General features: G+C 41.0%; 1 pseudogene; it reads right to left on the bottom strand.

Annotated features, from left to right (window-relative positions):
- Positions 1–492: 492 nt before the first annotated feature.
- LOC147436427 (uncharacterized) lies at positions 493–15128 on the bottom strand (annotated as a pseudogene).
- Between the last annotated feature and the right edge of the window lie 3641 nt (positions 15129–18769).

Genomic DNA, 18769 nt, shown 5'->3' with positions numbered 1-18769 from the left:
CAAAACAAAAGCATTAGATAGAAAGAATTAAACCAAAAAAGATAAAATTGATAGGGCTATGCACCTATCAACAGGTCGCATTAGATAGAAAGAATTAAACCAACAAAGATAAAGTTGATAGGGCTATGCACCAAGACGATAATAACCATAGCTTAGCACATGTTGCAATTCCATGTTCAAAATACATGGCAAGATAAATTATCATCTCAATACATATGCATAAAGCACCTCACAAACTTGATGCAAAGATATACATGGTGAAACACACTTGACGAGGCAAAGACATGAAGAAACCTAATCACCAAGTCTAGCACAATTTAGAATCCCTTCCATAACCAAGCATGTTATGAGCCTGATGCAAAAACAACAATGCAAAGCACAATTCCAAGTGACAAAAGACTTGGCAAAATGCCTCATTTAGATGATACATAATATCCATGTCGCACTAAAATTGGCCAAAATGTCTATCATTACTATCTTCTACCACTGCAATCAAAACACAATCTTCCATGTAATAATTGCTTTAGCCACTACATGTGTATCCGCTGCTTCTAAAAAGAAGGTATAAGACGCTGCCTGCAGGATACCATAAACATGACGCAAAGGTGAGCACGCTTATGATGCCATAACCATATCACATGTGGGAAAAAACCATGATGATACATCCATACAAGAAATAAGAAAGCTAATACAAAAGGCTTTTGCATAATAGACATACCTAACAAAACCCAGCCATGATAAGAAGCCAGCCATAAACAAAAACCAACCATCGCCGAACACCAGCCATGAACAATAGCCAGCCATGAACAAAAACTAGGATTTTGCAGCAAAAACCACCAATAGCTTGAAACCTGCAAACCCTTTCCTGCAAACAAACAAAAAAGGAGTCAATGCGCACAAAACCTGTTCTGTAGCAAAATACACCAGCATTCTGCAGCAAAAACCAGCATTTTACATCAAAAACCAGCCAATAGCATCCCACCTGCAAAAGCTTTCCTGCAAACAAACAAAAAAGGGAGTCAATGAGCACAAAAACCAGCTATGTATGCAAAAAATACCCACACATAAAGAGAGAGTGATACAGAGAAGTTACATAAGGGTGGATGACGTCATCTAGAGACTCTTGAGTGCCCATCATAAAGAAAGTCGATAAAAACCCTTGCATTGAATTCCTTGAAGCAAGGGTCAGCACACATAACTTTTTGACACTTACCACACCCCCAAATGGTGCGTGATGGCTTTGAGCTATCAACCTCCTTATGCTCCGAAAGAAGCTTCTTTCGCTTAGCTGAAAAAATGACACAGTACTTGCTGGCCACATCATGCAAATGGATAGGAAAGTGACCATTGTATGCATCCTCAACAACTCGCCTCTTGCATACATAAGGCAGAAATGCATTGTCCACTTGCTGCTCATGCATATGGAGCATAAAGTCAAATCTACACACATCCTTTTTGCCATACATTTCCTTCCATATAATCCAGCAATTTGTAAAAACAGAATCCATGAGACCCCAAAAACCTGCATGCCACCACTTAAAATTGTGCATTTTACTTTGCAAGATATAGCAACTACCAAGAACCATGCTATCAAAGACATCACAACCAGCCTTGCATGCATTATATTTCATGGGGACATGAGAAAGGCAATCTCTTATCACCAACCGAGCGCAACACCTCACCTTTTTGCACACCTTATCAATTAGAAGCAAAAAGAATCTCTTTTTGGTCCATCCAAGAACAAGCAACAAGACCTTGCTTCTTACAATAAGCAATCCGACAAGCACCCCGTGCTCTCTTACCCAAATGCAACATTTGGGTGGCGGGAAAGTGCTTCCTATTACATACATAAGTGTCGGTTCCACCTTGACCTTCACTTCTTAGGTTCTCCTAAAGCATCACAAATGTGAAGTAACTATCAAAGAATACATGGTGCCCTTTTCTTGGCAATGTCTTCACCAAATTTGCAACAACATAAAAAGACATTTCAGTACATGGCATCTTGTCATAAATTTGAATGCAAAATTATATCCCATGGCGGAGTCACATAGATTCCAAACCTGGATACCAAATTTATGAGGCTTTTTGGGATTGTAAACTCTGCATGGATTCAATTTACACTTAGAAGGAATTATGCGTTCATCCACAGTCACACATTGACCTAAATTATAATGCTTTTGAAAAGTGTAATTCAACCTCTCCTCTAGCTCAAGCAATTGCCATAACCTGTGCTCTCTAGTTCCCTGAGGTGGTCTTTGTGCATTGTCCCGTAAATGCAAAAACCTTTTGATTTGTTGGAATGTAGTTTGACTCATCTTTTCACCAAAATCAGGAAATAGAAGGGAGCCTCTTACCTCATCTTTCCAATATGTTGCTTTGACGGCATGTAGTGTAGTGCCATGCCCAAATCTACACCCATGAAGCGTAGGAAAGAATGCCGATCTATTGGAGCCCATCTTCTCATGGAGTCATGCAACCAGCCACACCTTTGCCTCTCTTTCTCGGCATATGCATTAGTCTCACTAATAACATGATCAACAAGGTCAAGTGGAAAGAGCATCAAAAACAAATGAAACTCACAAAATTCATGTGGCATATGTCCCAAGTCTGGTCCCTTGACACCATTGAAAGGTGGAAGAGCCCAAAATGTATCATGTGGCTCTTGCTCTAATTCATCACCACTCTTCCACTATGGAGGAATCACATCAACAAAATGTGCATCTCCATCAGGAGAGTCATCAAGTACAGGACCCTTGGCTTCCAATACTTCATTGTCACCACATTCAACCCTCTCACCTTCTGATGCATGCTCATCATCACTTTCATCATCATTAGCAACATCAAATGGGCTGCTTGAAGGGCCAGGTTTGCCCCCTGCATGAGAAGGCTTATATTTTCTAGGTCGGCCACCACATGCAGATTTACTATATTCGGGTGATACATTTTTAGGTGTGCCATTTGCAGGCATGCATGATGCTTTTGTTCTACCGCGCTTACGTGATTTAGGTGGTCTTCCAGGACGCCTACCAAGTGGGGTTGGGTCAAGTGGAGTCTCTTCAGCCTCTTCTTCCACATGCGTTATGTTCTCTTCCCTCCCAACAAGCGGGGCATCGAAATCATTTGCAGCCCCCAAATGGGGATAATAATTTTGTAAGCTTTTAATTTAGAGCTTTTGGCACATATTTAGAACTTTCTTAATTGTGTGCTCAGTTAGACTCATTGTACATGACACTGCTCCCAAACATACAACCCTTTGACATAATTTTATCCTAGGACATTCATTAGTAAAATTTTAATATATCACATGTGTTTACCAAAATCGATTTTAATTACCCCTTATACCCCTCTTGTATACATGAATTTTTAAACTTACAAGAAATGAAAATCCCTTCTGTAGAACACACGTGCTATGTTACATATACTTTAGTGAACTCCGTGGGAATTTTATATTAAGAGTTTATATTAAAATATCTATGTTGTATGAAAAGTTACATACAATAATAACAGTTTTTGGATTCTTTAAGCTAATACATGATGCATATCAAAAATATATATTATGTATACCCATTCTATCCCCAAAAAAAAAGGCTTTCACATACTTGTTCTATAGACATGTGTCTTTTCTCTTGTTTATTAATGGCTAACTAAAAACTTTGAGGTTATTGAGGACACAATGTAGCCTTTCTCATCACAAAGAAGGGTAAGAGGTAATTGCTTCACTAATCTAGATCCAGTCACTTGGTAGTCTCAAAGGGTATTCAAAATTGAATTAGCGGTAGATGTAAAGCAGTATATAATGCAAAATGTTTCTCAAACATCATAGTTTGTCCCTACCTTGTAAAGTGAATCATTGCTAGATATAATGCACTGCATATAATGAGGCCCCCAGCCCCCCCGCTCCTCCCCCTAATAGTACCAAGGACAACATTTATTTCAACATCTCATCGTGAATATCTTAAACAATGCAATGCCTTCAAATGCAAGCATGGATGGTTTTATTGGGGTAGAAGCCCTTGTCCCCATTTGAAGAAAAAAACCAAAACTTTTAAGTGCTCTAGACCCTTCCATGTTACGAATTCCTTGCCACGCTCATATGTGTTTAATGGTCACACAATTTCTCACTATGCATTATGTACATTGCAAATGGCATACAAGTTGAGCTTAACCTTGCCATCTTTCTATATAAATATAAAGGAGAGATGGCATTGTATGAGGATTGAGAAAACTACCCTATCCATGCTATGAAAGATCATGCAAGGCGGCAATTGTGAAGATTCCTATTAATGAGATTTTTTCCAAATCGTGTGGGTACATACTATTGGGAAAAATATAGGAAGGTTATTGCATTTGTTTGCATCTTTATTCACACCCACACAACTTTGTAATGCAATTGAAACAATCCAATGAGATCTTTGAGATCTATTCCATGAGTCTTGAATTGGATATTTATTATCCAAGAGGGAGCATCTCTCTCTCTCTCTCTCTCTCTCTCTCTCTCTCTCTCTCTCTCTCTCTCTCTCTCTCTCTCTCTCTCTCTCTCTCTCTCTCTCTCTCTCTCTCTCTCTCTCTCTCTCTCTAGCCACCAAAGAAGTATTGCTAAAATTTAACCACTAGTTGTGCAAGGTGGGAAATCCATGCTTCAAGAGATTAGGTATCAATAATGAAAGATTGAAGGAAAATACCCTTATAAAAACCATATCTTAACGAAGTAGCAAGAGGTTTCCACTACCAAATGCATAGAGAGTACGGCCCTATCGCTTAAGAGCATACACAACATCCATGGTAGTGATAGTTTTTGGACAGGCATGTTTGTGTAGGTCATAGCATCTGGGATAACATTCTCCAAGAAGATCTTGAGTACCTCTAGTTTCCTTGTGTTTCACACCCCCCCTATGAGCAAGCCTTTGAATGGAAGGCTTGGCAATGTCCTGAATGTTCACACAAACCCTCCTGTGGAGCTTGACCCCTCCCTTTCCACGACCCTTCCATCCTTTCCTCTTTTTGGCATGCTTACATTTCTCTCCCCTTACCCATAATATAGGCTTCAAGATCTCTCTCTCTCTCTCTCTCTCTCTCTCTCTCTCTCTCTCTCTCTCTCTCTCTCTCTCTCTCTCTCTCTCTCTCTCTCTCTCTCTCTCTCTCTCTCTCTCTCTCTCTCTCTCTCTCGTGCACCCAAATACGGAGGAAACCTTCCCACCAAGAGTTGGACAACAATCTATTCACATGTAGAAAAAATATTCTTCTCTCAAAATCAAGAAGCTCAGCTACATCTATACACATCCTAGGCTTGCTATCTATCGGAGCCTAACCAGTGCTATTCATTGTCATTGGTCTTCAAAACATCAAGTTGCAAGACTCTAGAGGAGCTTGCTATGCTTATCCTCAATATGAGAGCTTCTATAAGCACGTTCGCCACAATATACTTGTTGTGACCAATCTCATTCCTAGCAACTATGGGGATTACTCCTGTCCGTGTGCTCTAGTGAAATGAATGACTTTGCTAGCTCTCCAAGGCCACAAAAATAAGCTAACTAGCATTACATGAAAAGCTTGCATTCTCCAGCAGCATTTTGGGCTCTTGCAATTAGTTAAGTTGTTGACGACGTGAACTTGATCAAAATTGAACAAGAACGTAGTGTGAATTCCGTGAGGATCATTGCAGATGTTGTTGTCATCGTCGTTGCTACGTCGACGGCAGCATGTAGAAGTTGATCTCTTGACGCTGCATCTTCTCTGCAGGGTCATGTCTGAACTGTTTGGACCAATTTGTTGAGCAGCCATGTCAAGTTTCAAGGAATGTGATTATGTGTGATGAATCCTTGCAAAGAGGGTTGCTAATTATGGTTTAGTGAATTGAGGGGATTGAATCATTGATTACAAGCAGAGGGAAATTGATACGCCTGGAATGCCAAAGGGCATCGAATTAGATGAATATCTAAAGGATGTAAGTGACTGTCAAAATGCGTAATAACTCAGAGCGCATTTAATGACACCATGAAAATGAAAAGCGGCCTATGGAGAGCCTCCAACACGAGTAAAAATTAGCTTGCGGAGTATTTAGTAGTAATGAGCAAATGAGTTAGTAGCTTGTGATGGTGATGAGACGGCAGTCGATAATGCATGTGCGCACCTGTAGTCTGTTGCTAAGGCATCGCAAAGGGCACATAGGTGCAATGTAGACTACAGAGATAGCCAATAGCCTCATGGGCGTGCGGAGCTCTTCAACCTCATTGCCTCCATGAGTCCATGGGCTTCGGAGAGGGCTCTCTCTCTCTCTCTCTCTCTCTCTCTCTCTCTCTCTCTCTCTCTCTCTCTCAATGGATGAGAAAGAGCCGGATCACTATGGAAAGTTACTTTTACACATGTGTAATAGCACGGGTATGCTCATTGCCAATGGTGTATCTTTGTGGAGTGGAACCAATGGATTTACATGTAGAAGACATAATGGGGATAGTGTGATTGACTATATGCTACTCTCTGAATCCATCATGTATCGCATAAAGAGTTTTATGTTTGGTCAATGGACCCCGGAATCCGACCATCGCACCTTATGTATTGACCTTTCATGTGGAGAAGCAACTAAGCATGATAATCTCAGCCAAAGGAAAGAGAAGTTATCACTATGTATGGATTTCAAACGGGCACCAATGTACATTGAAATGGTTGAGCAAAAATTATGGATGACAAAGCTTCAATGTGATGCACCATTGGAAACTAAATGGAAGCTTTCAAGAAAGCTATTTGTTCTTGTGCGGAAGAATGCTTTGCCATAAAGCATCTCCATGGTATCCACAAAGATAGATCACGCAAAAGGTGGTTTGATAAAGAATGTCAAGATGCTCGAAAGTCCTTGATAAAGCTTGATGCAACTATGGACAAAGACAACTATCAAAGTCATTTGCGTACATACAAGGCATTGATTCAAAAGAAGAGAAGAAGATGGGAAGTAAAGCAACAAGAATTTCAAGTCCAAGAAAAGGCACATGCATGTGGAAGATTTTGGAGAAACTTGAGAGGCAAGCGGGTTGAGAATTTTGGTAACTTGAGTCTAGTGGATATGTACACACATTGTAGGCAATTATATGAGCAAGAAAATACTGAAAAAATGCCATTTTATGGTTCACTCCCATGTATGTCGTCTTTTTTTACTATTGAGGATGTATGCGGTGGGCTTGAAAAGTTGGCCACTCGCAAAGCGGGAGATCTTCAAGGTATCAAGCCGGAGATGATCAAATGGACGGGAGATTTTACCCATGAGTGGATGTGTGATATGTTCAACCTTGCACTTCAACATGGTATGCCTTATGATTGGAGTACTAATTGGGTTAAGCCTTTGCATAAAGGAGGGGATGTAAAGAATGTAAGCAACTACCGGACTATAATGATTGGGTCTCTTATGGCAAAGTTGTTTGGGTGCATAATGGAGATGAAATTGAGTGATTGGGCTGAAGAGAATGACAAGCGTGCAAAGGGACAAGCGGGTTTTCGTCGATGCCATAGCACCATTGATCATCTTGTCACTCTTCGTGTTCTCATGGAGGAAAGTCGGTTGAAAGGCAAGCGATTGTATTGTTGTTTTGTGGACTTTAAGAAAGCCTTTGATATGATTCCACGTAACAATTTGTGGAGAAGGATGGAAGAACTCCAAGTGCCAAGTGAGTTTATGCTTGCGGTTTCTCGAATCTATGAGAAGGTGATTTGTCAATTGCGCATGGGAAGAGAAATTTCAGAAATTTTTGTAAGCACTATTGGGGTTAAACAAGGATGTCCATTGTCACCAACTCTCTTTGGTCTATGCATCGATCAATTGGAACAAATGGTACTTGACTTTATGCAAGAAGAAGGCATTGAAGAGGTCACTATTTGCAATGCGGTAATCATGCTTTTGTTGTATGCGGATGATGTAGTGCTTCTAGCACACACTTTAGAAGATGCACAAAAGCTTATGGTTGTCCTTGAGAACTTTTGCTTGCATAGTGGGCTGATTGTAAATGAATCCAAAACAAAGGTTATGCTTGTGAAAACCAACCATAAGGAGAAGCCATGCATTGTGTACAACAACGAGACACTTGAAGACGTTGTTGAGAGCTTTAAGTACCTTGGCCTTGAGGTTCCATCCAATCACAAGTGGCATGAATGTGCTATGCGTCGTTTGGAAGCGGGAAAGAGAGCATATTATGCATTTGAGAACATGTGTAATGCGGGAAACATCAAGTGTTGGGTTCTCAAGAAGTATCTTTTTGATGCATTGGTGACACCGGTTCTTCTTTATGGAGTTGAAGTGTGGGGCGGGAGCATCTCAAAGTCTACTTGGAAAGAGTTTGAGAATGTCCAAAAGCGTTTTCTTACAAACTTTCTCCAAGTTAAGACACAAACACCATATATGCTCTTACTTCTTGAGTCGGGATCTCTTCCAATTGAGGTTATGGGCATGGAAAGGGTTGTGGAGTACATGATAAAGATGCGTCAAAACCCCTCACATCGACTTCCTACAATTGCATGGGAAGCAAGCAAAAAAGTTCAAAAGACGCATAAAAGCAAGATCTTGAGCACGGGATGGATGCAAGACATAAAGAAGTGGTTTGGGAGATGGGATGCATTACACTTGCTACATGATGCTTCAATTGACTCTCAAGTGAATGAAGCTTTTCTACAACGCCAATGTATTACGGCTTGGGAGAAATCCGGTGGGTCACGCTTCATACATTACACCACCTATATTGCCCCCAACTACAAAACCATGTTCTTCGCTGAGAGAGGAAACCGTACTCACACTTACATGCTTGAGCCTATTCCCTTGTCCGCGATACGCACTATCGCAGCAATTCGGCTTAGCTCCCATTTCCTTCGATGCGAGATAGGGCGTTGGGGCAATGGAGAAGAGTCAAATCGATTGTGCACATTATGCTCACTGCAAGTTCGAGAGTCTGAGTACCACACACTACTAGAGTGCTCAGCTTTTGATCACATCCGAACTTGCTTCTCTCAAATTTTCAGCCATAACTTAGACCTACACACTTTCCTCTCCCAGCCAAAGTGTGGGCTCTCCATTGCGACTCTCATCACTACAATTTTGGAGCATCGAGAGTCACTCATCAGCCATACACATACTACATCACATGTAACTTTGGTCCCATAGGTCATATTTGACCTCCAAGGACGATAATAAAATCTATCTATCTATCTATCTATCTATCTATCTATCTCTCTCTCTCTCTCTCTCTCTCTCTCTCTCTCTCTCTCTCTCTCTCTCTCTCTCTCTCTCTCTCTCTCTCTCTCTCTCTCTCTCTCTCTCTCTCTCTCTCTCTCTCTCTCTCTCTCTCTCTCTCTCTCTCTTTCCCTCTAGACTCACAAAGCTTTGAATTGCTGCACAATGCATAAGCCTGCATTGCATCCGTCTTGACTCTTCTCTAGAATGGAAACTGCATTAGAAAAGTACCAAAAAAGTACCTTTCTATTTTAATACCTGCATAATAAAAGCTACATGTCTGCTTACAAGCATGGAAATCGTGGGATGACTCTCTCTCTCTCTCTCTCTCTCTCTCTCTCTCTCTCTCTCTCTCTCTCTCTCTCTCTCTCTCTCTCTCTCTCTCTCTCTCTCTCTCTCTCTCTCTCTCTCTCTCTCTCTCTCTCTCTCTCTCTCTCTCTCTCTCTCTCTCTCTCTCTCTCTCTCTCTCTCTCTCTCGCACACACAACTACGCACCTCCTGAGCCTAACCAGTGACCATGCCACCTCAGATTGAGCGGGCCGCTACCCATTGCAGCTCTCTCTCTCTCTCTCTCTCTCTCTCTCTCTCTCTCTCTCTCTCTCTCTCTCTCTCTCTCTCTCTCTCTCTCTCTCTCTCTCTCTCTCTCTCTCTCTCTCTCTCTCTCTCTCTCTCTCTCTCTCTCTCTCTCTCTCTCTACTCCTCCTCTGACCTGACCATGCTCTCTCTCTCTCTCTCTCTCTCTCTCTCTCTCTCTCTCTCTCTCTCTCTCTCTCTCTCTCTCTTAGTAAGGCACTAAAACAACTACCTAAAAACATGTGACGAATGGGCACCTTCCCACAATACACTGATGAGGAGTGTTACATCCCAATGACAAAGGAGACTCCAGCTCACATTAGGTATGAAGGTATGAGATTTTACTACACACATAGGAAAGACTACCACCAAGGATGATTCTACACATATAATCACCCACTCAGAAATGCAAGAGATTCCTCACAGGTACTCCCCAACAACGCACACATGCGCTCACACAACCCCACGAAAACGACTTTATCAGGCAATGCAATACCTTTGCCGACACGACTCAAACAAGTTACTTCAATAGAGAGCACTTGGGTGGAAAAACTGGATCAAGGACGAGCCTAGCTTCCGTTAGAAGTTTCAGAAAATTTTGATGCGAAATTTTTTCTAGGTTAGTGGCGGCATTCAGCAACTTGGGAGACGGTTGATTCTTCCCAGCTTTAAGCTTCAGCAGTTCAATTTTAGCCTTGTCGTACTCCAAAGCTGCAAGCTTACAACAACTAATATTTCCGCTTAAATCAAGTAGGTTAAAAAACAGAGGACAATTGTTAATGCTCGTGATAAATGTAATCGCACACCATATCTTCTCATATTCTGCACGGCTACACCTGATCACTGGATTTACATACTTCACTTGAAGAGAAGCAGCGAGGCCCAACTCTCCAAAGTTGTGGAGAATGTTGTCTCTGATGGCATTGGCAATGGAAGACTGCGAGAGAACAGGGCTCTCTCCCTCCCAAAACACCTCCATCATGAGGTATCGATTTTTCAACGCCACCATCTTCTCCCGAGCTACACTACACACGACAGCCTCGCACTGCTGCATCATTCTCTCTCTCTCTCTCTCTCTCTCTCTCTCTCTCTCTCTCTCTCTCTCTCTCTCTCTCTCTCTCTCTCTCTCTCTCTCTCTCTCTCTCTCTCTCTCTCTCTCTCTCTCTCTCTCTCTCTCTCTCTCTCTCTCTCTCTCTCTCTCTCTCTCTCTCTCTCTCGTTCATGAGCATGCAATCCGTCCGCGCGCACGGACGGATAGGGAGCTCAAGATATGAAAATTAAATTTTGGGAAAATTACCAAAATACCCCTCTAATTTGTGGAAATTCCCAAAATACCCTTCAAATTTCAAAAATTCCCAACATACCCCTCATATTTTGTCAAAAAATCCCAAAATGCCCTTCAAATTTTCCAAAATTCCCAAAATACCCCTCGTTGTGAGAGTAAATTTATCCAAAAGTTAAAAACATTATAGCTTTTCATAAGAAGATGGATTGTCTATGAATACAAGATACTAAAACTAGAATTTGAGCTGGTTATGTCGGCTTTGGAGATGAATTGCTTCATTATATTAGACATAATTGTCTTTTTTTGGGAGGTAATTTGTGACAAATTACATGCTAAGCACTAGAAAACGGATATACATTGTCAAAAAAGAATAAAGATTAGGAAATCATAAACAATCCAGTAAAAATAGATACTTGAAATTTGAAGGGTATTTTAGGAATTTCCACAAATTAGAGGGGTATTTGGTAATTTTCCCTTAATTTTTAGTATTTCTTGTGTCACAAGGTGGCGTAGGATGGGGAAAAGGTCTCTCAGCTTAACCTTGAGTTGTTTGAAAATTCAAGAAATTAGTTACCTCAGAGGGGAGCCAAAATTGAAATTGTGACTTAGATTTTGCAAGAAAATAGAACGAATATGTTAAAAATATAGCTTAATTCATAGAGATTGGGGTGCTTTTATTTGATGAAAAATACCCACATTGGTGAACGCGCATGTAGTCCATCTGCGCACGTATTTTTCATCACAACGTGGACGAGGACTGCGTGCTTGTCCATCAGCGTGGATATTTTTCATCAAATAAAAGCACTCCAATTTCTACAAATTAAACTATATTTTTAACATATCTGTTGTATTTTCTTGCAAATTACAGGCACATAGAATGTCTGCCCTTGGGACTACATGCGCCTTGCCCTAGTTTATTCCTTTAATGATTGTAAAAATTCTTTTATGCTCCTTACGCACTTGTAGCTCGTGGCAAGCAATTCTAGACGGCACAAAATATTGGATGCATGAGAGACAACTTGATCATCAACAGGATCACCCATTGCTAATTTTGTGAATTGGGAATACCAAGCATCTTGCCAACAATAACACATCTGGACAAAATACATATGAAGGTCCATCAGCCACACTTTCTGACACACAGGGCCAAACACAAATTAAACACAAACAACACACATCACTTTTTCTTGGGTCTTATCAGAGAGAGAGAGAGAGAGAGAGAGAGAGAGAGAGAGAGAGAGAGAGAGAGAGAGAGAGAGAGAGAGAGAGAGAGCAACCAAGTGAACCAAACAAGATTACTCGCACATGATAAGCATGATTGAGAGAAAATTCTTATGTAGGATGATAAGAAAATTGGCTTTGATCTCAATAGAAAAGTAGGTTTCTAGCGCTTTTGCCTACTATGAGGATAAGATTGGTTCACATTAATCTCTCATAAGCTGACAACGATTTTTTGTTTACTCAATATGCTCTTGCAATATAGCTTTGGAGGGTGAATTGGTCAAAAGAGAAGTGGCTAAAAGGTATAAACAACATTTGGGAAGTAAAATGGCCAAGCTCAATGACGATAATCACTTGGTATTTGTTGTGGGGGTTTATCCCTATTAGGAGTAAGATTCTTGACAAAGGTATTGACACAAACACTTACTCTGGGTGCAAAGTAGCTTTGGAGGATCCCTTCCATCTTCTCAGAGACTACCCTTCATTGCGGGGCCGTGTCGCCAAAATCTACAAATGGGTACACTCAAATAGTCAGATATTTCTATCTCAAGTAGATTTAGAAATCCCAAAACATTCGTGTCCTTGAAGAAACTTTGTAGTAGCTTGGCTCAATGATATCGTGCATGATAGAAATGATCTTATATATTTGATATGGTCAAGAGTAGGGACAACTTTGCAAGTCGAAGAATGTAAACATGCAATGAGTTACATTGGCTATTCAAGTGGTGTCCCCTTGTGGAGAAGCAGAGTGTTGACCTTGGGTTGAAGCTATTAGATAAGAACTAAAATAGGGTCTTTTGCTAATGTATTGTACATTGCCTTTTTGGAAATGTTGTCCCTTTAAGGCACATCTAGTGCTTGAGGCTCATTGTAGATAAATTGAGGATTTAATATAGTATCTCTACTTACAATTGCTAGTATGGAATTTTTTAAAAATTTGTTGGCCACAACAATGGAAAAGACATTTCATCCAATGCCAATGGTTTTGGTTTCCTAATGCAACTCTCAAAATATAACAAATATAAAAATAAATACATACACGGTGGAATGGAATTCAAAGGATGAGAGCAATAGGCTATGATTTAACATCATTTTTTACATGTTAAAAGATATGTATATGTGTTAGACATGGACTTAGGACTTTAGCTCAAAAAGTTTAAGTTTTGACTTTGTATCCTTTATATGTATTTGTCCTACCTTCTAAATTCTCATATAATTTTATACTATGTATGTGTGGTGATTTGCCCCTCCTAGCCCTCAAACAAGGAATCATAACACACAAACAAACAAGAAATGTCAAAATAAATACTAGAAAGTATTTGAATTGATTTAATTCTTCATTTTCACCTTGAGAAAATAGGAATTCACATATTCATTATCATTGAGTATCCCTTAGAGATGGGGCCACCATAAGTCACTAGCTAGATGAGGATTTTTCTCGTTCCCTTGCCTTTCAAAGTGGAGACATGTGTAGAAGACTCAAGTTCACATGCACCCCATAGTGATTTTAGATGGTAAATCTTGAAAATTACATTCCAATATTATAGCATATCTATCTACTCAATTGTCTTTCTCTGCATTTATCTAGACAATTCTTACCCCTTGTCTCTATTTCTTGTTTTTCTTATCAACATAAAGAATTTATTTCCTTTAGAAACTAGAGGTTGGTGTCTTTAGAGGTGAAAATTTTGCTTTTTTAAACCCCCTATGCTACATATTATGGCTGAAAAATGAAATAAATTAATGACGATGAATCTAAACTTCGTGAATATGTTTCCTCTAAACACAAGGAGTGTTTGAAGAGATGATGGTGTTAGTAAATAGAAACTCTTCATGAAGCTCAACATCCATGGACTCAACATGTTCCTCACAATTTACTGCTTGTTTGTAATCAAGGTTGCTATCAAATCATGGCTTCTTTAGACATATCCACTCAATGCCTTGCTATGAACTTCAATGTGTATGTCCCACTAGATAAACACTTTAGCTCATATATTATATGTAGATTTTAAACACAATGCACTTATGATTGTTTCTCTCTTGACTTGAAAATCTATCATATGAAACACGGGGATTATACAGGTTTTTTTTTTTTAAAGGTCATGAGATCTCTTCAATTTGGAAAAGGAAAAATATACTTTAGGCTTAAAGATTGATAGGTGGAATGGGAACTTGGAAGGCAATGTAAATTGGAAGGTTGAATGTGGATTGGGAAAGTGAAGGTTGATATTATATGAAACAAAAAATCTCATGAAAGAAAGTCAAAGGACTTTGTACAACTACAAGATTTTGCAAAATTCTACCCACAACTTGAAAATACCAAAATATATTTTAAAATCCAATGCATTGTGTTAAGCACACGAGCCTAAAAGACCTAAATTTTTTGAAAAAGCTCTAAATAAGAAGCTCTCAAAAAATAAACGCTGCCCCCAAATTACGTTTTGATAGCATAGGTGCATGACTTGATTCACCAATTCCAAATGAAGAAGGTGGAGGTGTAGATTCTTGTCTTACCTCACAGTTTCTTTGAGGAGAATGCACCCGTTGAGAGCTCCACACAACAAATTCTACAACATCATCCCATGAAGCTAAATAATCCTTTGAATCCCCCTCAAATCGGCAAGAGAACTTTTGCTTTTTAATTGAGTATTTTTGCAGGACACCAAAAAAGAAGACCTCTGTATACTTTTCTCCAAATTGTTGCTCAGCACATGATGCCCCAAACCAAGCTGCCGGGACCTGCAAGAGTGCACCTTCTTGGGCTTGCAAAAATTGTGGGTAGCGTCCAACGCATTTGCAACCAAATTCCTCTGCAGCATAATGCCTCTGATTTGACGCCATCTACGTTGCAAAATTCGGCAGCTCCAAGAGGGGAAAAATCGGTTTTTGCCAGACCCCGCTCAAGGTCTCACTCAATTTTGGGTTTTGGGGCTTTCACCCTCAACCCTTGGATCCCCTCTTCAACCTACGGTCAAGATCCACCCCCAATTTAGAGCCTAGGCACGCGCGTGGAAGCATTTTTCTTGCACGACATGCCATGGACAATTGGCCAATTGTCATAAAATCCATCAATTGAATTATTCATTGAGTTAATTACCCAACCTTGCTGGCATGCAACTGGTTTGAAATTAATTCCAAGTTTTTTTCAAGTCTTTTGAGAAATTTGAGGATTGGTCCCATGTACTAGTCCTATTTATATTTTTAGAATTAATTCGGGCAAAATTGCGAGTTAACAGGACATAAAAGTGTGCTACGACATAAATCTGTCCTGTTACCAACCTAGTGTTAAGGATTGAGACCCTCTGCTTGACGATTAGCATTTGCTGTAGCTTCAGGCTAGCATCCTGTACAGAGCATTTAGCAAATAAGCTCTTCAAACTAGGAGCTTGGAAATTGGGAGCAAAAAGCAAAGAATTACCAGCGACTTACCTCAAGAATTGACTCCCGTGTTGACAGCAGCCACTCCCAGGCTGTGTCGGTCGAGAAAATTAAGGGTAACATCGGGGGAGGGCCAAGGGGGGACCTCATGAGGAGGGCCCGGATGCGGTGTTGCTGGCGCTGCGGGAGTATACCTTGGAAAGGCATCACCACTATCCTAAGATTCTTGTAGTTGTTCAGCAAAACCCTGAGGGAGCTTCTGAAACAACTGCTAGTTAAATAGACTAGATGGACATGCCTAAAAATCAGAGCCTGGGTTCTAGCTTATGAGTGAGTGGTCTGTGAGGGGTGGTACCGCCATGTGGTTTTCATGAGAGGTGGACGTGGGAGAGAGAATCAATGGTACCATCCTGCCGAGATTAGGGGAGGTGATGGGAGGGAACGACGTGACAGTTAGGACCGCATAGATTTAAACGTCTCCTTCACATTGGTATTTTGTTGTAGGGGATGCAAACCTGTTCGGTTGGTACTAACCTCTTAAAAAAATGTAAGTGATGTCTGCTATTACTATATTCTGAGGTCACTACGGAGCGAATAAGGCAAGGTAAACTCTTTCCTATGCACCTATTCGCTCGGTAGTGACCTCAGAAAATATAATTCATGTCTGCTATTACTATTTTCTGAGGTCACTACCGAGTGAATAAGGCAAGGAAAACTCTTTCCTATGCACCTATTCGCTTGGTAGTGACCTCAGAAAATATAAGTCACTATTTTCTGAGGTCACTACCGAGCGAATAAGGCAAGGAAAACTCTTTCCTATGCACCTATTTGCTTGGTAGTGACCTCAGAAAATATAAGTCATGTCTGCTATTACTATTTTTTGAGGTCACTACCGAGCGAATAAGGCAAGGCAAACTCTTTCCTATGCACCTATTCGCTTGGTACTGACCTCATGCAATATAAGTCATGTCTGCTATTACTATTTTCCGAGGTCACTACCGAGTGAATAAGGGAAGACAAACTATTTCCTATGCACCTATTCGCTTGGTACTGACCTCAAAAAATATAAGTCATGTCTGCTATTACTATTTTCTGAGGTCACTACCGAGCAAATATGGGAAGGCAAACTCTTTCCTATGCACCTATTCGCTTGGTACTGACCTTTGCTGAAATCTGAAGTCCCTTGTGCTGACAAATGAATTGTCTTTTGGTGTTATGGTATTTGTAGAGATGCCTCGTTTAAAGGCCACGGCTAGGAGGACAACAGGTGAATATTTGAATGCTCAAGCAAGAAGACACCGATATGAGGTGCACAAAGGTGTACTACAAGAGCTGCGCAAGATAGAACGACACATTTAACTTGCTATTCCACGTCTCCCTTTCCAGCGAGTAGTGCGGGAGATTTGCGAGCAGTGGAGAGTCGGCATGCGATGGGCCAGCAGTGCACTACTCTGCCTTCAAGAAATTACTTAAGACTACCTCGTGGAATTCTTCAATGATGGATATATCTTGGCTGCCCATGCACACCGCATCACTATCATGCCGCAGGATTTTGATACTCTTCGTAGGCTGCATTTTCACTACGATGGGCTGCTTTTGCCAGTGCCTATCCAGGATAGTAGAACCATGGATATTCTCAACATCCCCCCTCTCCATCCTCGTGCATGACAGCAAAAGCCGTCTAGGGCTGAAACAAATAGGAGAAGGACCCGATCACGGGTCGAGAGAAACCACATAGATGGGTAGGCTGAGATAGCCACAGAGGGGCATGAGCAAGACAGAGTGGACCCTGAGGCAGTCATGGAAGAAACAGAGACAGTTATGGAGGATCCAACTAGACACCAAAAGGAGCAAGTCATGGAGGATCCGCAACCAGTAAGGGATGATGAGGGGCAAGAGCAGGCCAAGGTGGAGCCTGAGGCATCTATGGAGCAACCAATATTGAAGGAAAATGATCCGGAGCCTGAGGAGCCTGAGGATGTTAGGGAGGAGCCTGAGGCAGCCAGGGAACCAGCTCAAGAAAGGCAAGGGCAAGGCTCTGCATCACAAGGTCCATCCAACGTATCGGATGAGTCAATTATTTTAGAGAAAATCAACGAAGAGAATGAAGAGGAGTTGAGAGTTCTGTTGAGCTCAGCGCCTCTCCATGCGCAGATACAGATGCCTGCAAGGTCAGAGGAGGCCTGCATTTTCAACCTCGATCATCTAGACTTCCGGTGCATGCGCAGTTTCACCGACTCGCTCGAAACAAATGAGGTCATCAACGTTGCTTTGTGGTAATTCTCATGCTCTTTAAAAGTCACGTTTGATTCATTAAATGGGTCTCTACCAAGACATGGGTCAATACCAAGCAAGACAGTGGCTTATGAAATTGGATAGTGGTACTACTCGCTCGGTATTGACCCATGTCTTTGCGGCAGTCGCCAAGTTTTTCTTTATAATGGCTCACTACCTTAAAGACATGGGTCAATACCGGCTTATGGAATTGGAATCCGCCATTGACTCGCTCGGTATTGACGCATGTCTTTGCGGCAGTCGTCAAGTTTTTCTTTATAATGGCTCACTATCGTTAAGACATGGGTCAATACTAAGCGAGTCAGTGGCGGATGGAATTCGATAGCTATCCCACTCACTCAGTATTGACTCACGGGTTTGTGGCAGTGACAACCCGCTGAAACACCTCAAGTCTAATCTCTGCCATTTGTTCATGTTAGCCACGCTGTCTCGCTTCTTCCCCCCTGAGTTTCAAGACAAAGTATACGTAATAGATCCGCTGATATCGCCTTATCTGCAGAACAATTTAGTTTCCTTTTTGAGTCTTATGAACTGGTTTAGCAGAGTCAAATTTGATCTAGCGCGCTTTCTGGTCACTGCGTACAATCAATCGTGAGTATTTTCTTGCCTTGTAAAAAAAATGTTGCATTGAGAATCTCCCCTCATCTTTGATAGTGTCTTTGTAGTGATCATTGGAGTCTAATGTTATTTGACATGGAAGCTAAGATTGTTTACTACGCAAACTCCGGGCAAAGCAGGGCGTTTCACGTTCGTGTAAAAACGTAAGGTCCATTTGGGTACATTTGCAAAGAAATGTCTCTTTGTAATGT

This window comes from Adiantum capillus-veneris, chromosome 18, assembly GCF_014529385.1.
Source record: "Adiantum capillus-veneris isolate H3 chromosome 18, ASM1452938v2, whole genome shotgun sequence".
In the NCBI taxonomy this organism is placed as follows: domain Eukaryota; kingdom Viridiplantae; phylum Streptophyta; class Polypodiopsida; order Polypodiales; family Pteridaceae; genus Adiantum; species Adiantum capillus-veneris.
This window is presented reverse-complemented; position numbering and strand designations above follow the sequence as displayed.